Source organism: Pseudoliparis swirei, chromosome 24, assembly GCF_029220125.1.
Source record: "Pseudoliparis swirei isolate HS2019 ecotype Mariana Trench chromosome 24, NWPU_hadal_v1, whole genome shotgun sequence".
Lineage (NCBI taxonomy): Eukaryota > Metazoa > Chordata > Actinopteri > Perciformes > Liparidae > Pseudoliparis > Pseudoliparis swirei.
The window spans coordinates 25897613-25902565 of NC_079411.1; positions in this window are offsets into that span (position 1 = coordinate 25897613).

Below are 4953 nucleotides of genomic sequence, written 5' to 3' on the forward strand. Positions count from 1 at the left end.
TCAACTCAATTCAGTTTATTTTATATAGCCCAATACCACAAATTACAAATTCTCCTCAGTGGGTTTTACAATCTGTACACATGCGTCATCCCTGACCTTTGACCTTTCACATCGGATCAGGAACAACTCCCACAAAATAGAAGAAAAAAAACCTTTACGAGTAAAAAAGTGAAGAACCCTTCAGGAGAGCGACAGAGGAGGATCCCTCTCCAGCATGGACAGAAGAACAAATGTCATGTGACCAGAGTTACATAAACACACTCTATGAATATGACAGAGTGTGTGAATAGTTCGTAGTTGGCACGGACCACGATCCAGACCTCCACTCCCCATGAGACAGAAGGAGGGAGAGAAGAGGGGGAGGGGGAGGGGGGGGGGGTAAAAGATCATCTGCTGCAATGGACCTGATAGTGAACGTCCAATCAGGATGAGCGCTTCAGAGGAGGACCCCTCTCCCCGGATGGACAGAAGCAATAGATGTCATGTGTACAGAAGGAAGCGAGTATCGATGTATTTCTATGCATCCGTGTCGATACGGTTGCAGACGTTGTTCTGACACACCAGGTGACCCGGTCGAGGCGGATCAGAGCTCAGCTTTCCACTTAAGTGGTTCTGCCGATGGCTCGTCTCCCCCTCCCCCCCCCCTTTATCACCCGACACGATGACGGCCTGTCAGAGGCAGCAAAGCCTCTGAATCCAACCTGCACGGGTAACGCTCTTTGCTTTTCCTCTCCACATTCAATAACCGGCTCCTCGTGCTCTGGGCCCTCCCCCGAGGGGATTGTCAGCACCTCGCGAGGACGTTTCCGCCCGGTGGATCAAGACGAGGAAAACGATTCCCGACCACAAACACACGCGCCGGAGGAATTCCAATTGTTTTTTTCAGAACCTCCAAGCAGGTATTTTTGATCCTCCACAACTCTCATGAAAGTGAAATTATATATATTTTTAAGGGGAGAATCCCATTATAACCCGAGCAGATGTCTCGTACGATGACCTTCGTACTACTTGATGGTTTCATCCCCAGCTGCTGAGGTTTTGCTCCAGGGCTAAAGGCCAGAACTAATCTCAGGAGTCAGGAGTGTGCACCCTTTCATCAACGCGTGGGCTTCTTTTCTCTCATTAGATGGTACCGCTGCGCCGGTGTGTCCAATAACACCTGAACATGTGATCGTGGTTGTCAGTCGACCTGCAGGTCAATATGGGGACCTCGAGTGACGGGGTAATTGCGGAGGTTGTCTTTAATCTCAATCTTGTGCGAATGTGCTATGTCTGAAATGTGTCAGGTAAACATTCCTCTGCAAACAACATATATATGTGATAATATTATATATCTGCATTTCTGTGATTTTGGGAAACCCATTCAAGAGCAAGAGTTCTTTATAAATTATATATATATATACATATATATATACATATATAGATGTATAAATACATCTATATATGTATAAATACATATATATATACATAAATACATAAATATATATATACATATATATTTACATATATATATATATAAATATAAATACATATACATATATATGTAAATATTTATTTATATAGATATATGTATATATGTAGTTATGAATATATATATGTATTTATATATATATGTATATATATACATATATGATTACAGGCCAATTACAATATAAAATACTAACATTGTAAAATTAATTCTGATCAGTTTGACCACTAAATGATGAGTGAGAGGCTCAAATAAGACCCATAAAGATGATGTAACCTTTGTCTCGTTCATTGTGGTGTTTGTAAACTGTTTAAATGTGAAAGTTATTCTCAGCAGCGACCAAACAGGCTCATTCCCAACAGAGCAGACCCTGATTTTACATGCAGCCCGGAAAAAAAACCCCAAGAAAGAATGGATTGTAATCAGATTTGTGATTTAGCCCTAGAAAAAGTGTCAAAAACCTCTCGTGGATTTAATAAGGACACAAGACACGTGATGTGGGTAAAAGACGCCTACGAGCAGATATATTGCATTAATCATCGTTTTTTGTATTCGCATCGCATTTAAAAAAAAAAGAAGATTATCCTTTTAATTTTGAGTTTGATCTCTTTGTCAACAGCAATCAAGCAGCATATTGAACCGAGAGAGGAGTTGAATCAGAAAAGGAGGAGAACTCACAGGGCGGGTGGACGCGGCGGCCATTCTCACTTCGTCTAAACGGACATAAAAAGTGTGCCGTTCCTTTTTTTCCTTCTTCTTCTTCATCCGGGCTCGGCCTCCTTCCCACAGGACGTCGGGCCGGTCGGCCAGATAGCGTATTGATCTATTGTCAGAACACACACCCAACACATTAAAACAGCAATTGGAGAGAGTACACACAGCTCTCTGCGCTGCCATTGGCTCAAAGTAAATACAAGTCAAAGCTCTCCTTTGTATAATAATAACAGAAGACACTGTGGGGGCCAATGCCAGGGCCTGTTTTAGGCGGGCTTCAGCATTTTTATATATTATTATAAGATATTTCTTTCCATTAAATGGTATATTTGACACTGAACTAGTTCATATTGATCTCCGTGTCCAAATGAGCGTAAAATATCACTATGACCCCTAAACTCTGTCTCGAACAATTGATATCCAGGCCCCCCCCCCCCCCCCCCCAAATGTCCACACATAACCGGGTATACCGCCCCTCCCCCCTTCTTTGAATCCTACAAACTCCCCTGGCCAATGCTGTGATTTTAGGCAGGCGACAAAGCCCAAGAGGGGCAAGAAAAGCAACGCGTGCAAGTTTTATGCTAACGGGGATGTTTTATGCTAACGGCGTGAATCACAAATGCATAAAATCCGTATTGTGACAATGAGTTGCTGGAGTGTGTGGCTCATGAAATGATAAAGGGCTGCTGGGTACTAAAGCACTTGAAATACTTCCAGCAGGCTGTTGGAACTGGTTCCTCCTTTGTCGTCGACTGAATGCAGTTTGCAACATTTTATAATGACCTCAGCAAAATATTTCTCCTATAGTATCGGAAAACTCCAACAGGAGGAGGGAGGAGAGGATGGAGGAAGGAAGGAGATACACACAGACAGACACACACAGACACACACACACACACAGACACACACACACATACACACACACAGACACACACAGACACACACAGAAACACAGACACACACATGATGCTCTCCCACCAGGATGCGGTTCTCGTCCTGATCCTTCAACAATCAGACGTCCCCCACGAGTTCCTTCAGTTGGTTTTTCCCGTTTGGGGTCACGGTGACATTTTGGATTCACACAACCCGACAACACGGTGTCTCTGCTGGACCATAAGAGTTGAGAATGAACTTTATTTTTTATCTCGTTACTCTTTCAAAGTGCAGACGGGCAAGAATTGAGCTCGGCCTTAGAATTCACTTTGTGTGACAGCTCAGTCCGACACCCTGAAGCGTCATTACAACACAACCGTGTTCCAGGTATGCGCACAACGTGAACGTCTCATTGTGAAGCAGAACAATGAACACTTCTTACAGTAATAAACCACCTCCTCTGCACAATGAAATGTCAATGTCACTTTTCTTTGGGAGTTGATTGTTCGTTGCTGTGAAAATGTTGCTCCGGTGATTATTTTTCAAAGCTGCTGGAGCAAAACATGTTTTCTATTCAGGAATATAATTTAAAGGGTTCCGTTTGTCACGGCGCTATTAGAGTGGACCCAAAAGCACGACTCAGACAGGAGTAACAAAGAATACTGTCTTTGGTTGGAAACAGGCTGGGTCAAAACCGGGAGATCAGTCGAAGAAGCAAACAAGTCCAAAAAGGGGCGGGGCAGAGAATCAGAGGTCAGGGCAGACAGGTCAGGAATATACTCTAATAACGCTGGAGAACTTGGCACGAAAACACAAGACATTCTGGCAGAGGACAAGTGGAAGTGAGGGAGCTAAATAGTGAGGGACTAATGAGGATCTAGGTGAAGGGAATGAGGGACTAACGAGGTGACCAGAGGCAGGTGAGAAGGGCGTGAGGACCAGGTGAAGGGAATGAGGGACTAACGAGGTGATCAGAGGCAGGTGAGAAGGGCGTGAGGACCAGGTGAAGGGAATGAGGGACTAACGAGGTGGTCAGAGGCAGGTGAGGGGAGTTGGACTGACGAGATGGTGTGACAGGATGAAAACAACTATTACAAAAAGGAAGGCGTGGAGCTAAACTGTTCCACTGTTCACAGGACGCTCCGTGTGACGTCACACGCAGCGCTCCTCTTCAGCGCCGTGTTCAAAGTGGTAGAAGTTGTTCTTGAAACTCGTTTAAACTATAAGTTTAAACAATAATCACATGATTTTGTTTCTACTCGACATCTTTGATCATGCAAGCTGGAGAAAATGTTCTTCATATTTTAAAACTCACACTGATTTATCTCTCTCTTTCTCTCTCCCTCTCTCTGTATCTATGTCTCCCTCTCTCCCCCCCTCGCTCTATCTGTCTCTCTCTCATCCCCCTCTCCCTCCCTCTATCTCTCTCTGTCTCTCTCTCATCCCCCCCCTCTCTCTCTCCCTCTATCTCTCTCTCTCTCTTCTCTCTCTCTCATCCCCCCCTCTCTATCTGGCTCTCTCTCTGTCTCTCTACCCTCTGTCTCTCCCCCCTCTCTCTCTCCCCCCCTCTCTATCTGGCTCTCTCTCTATCTCTCCCCCTCTGTCTCTCTACCCTCTCTCTCTCCCCCCCTCTCTATCTGGCTCTCTCTCTATCTCTCCCCCTGTCTATCTCTCTCTCTCTCTCTCCCCCCCCCCTCTCTCCCGTCAGCGTGAACACAGAGTGGAGGATGAGCAGTGGCTGCATGCAGAAGGATGACCGTCGTGTTCATCTCCTGATGGACATCAGTCCGTGAAGAAGATGAGATTCATCTTCTTCTTCATCATCTTCTTCAGAGTGAACGGCGTTTATGAGCCGCTCTCATCATAAAGAATACGACGGCCGAGGTCAAGTCTGCCGC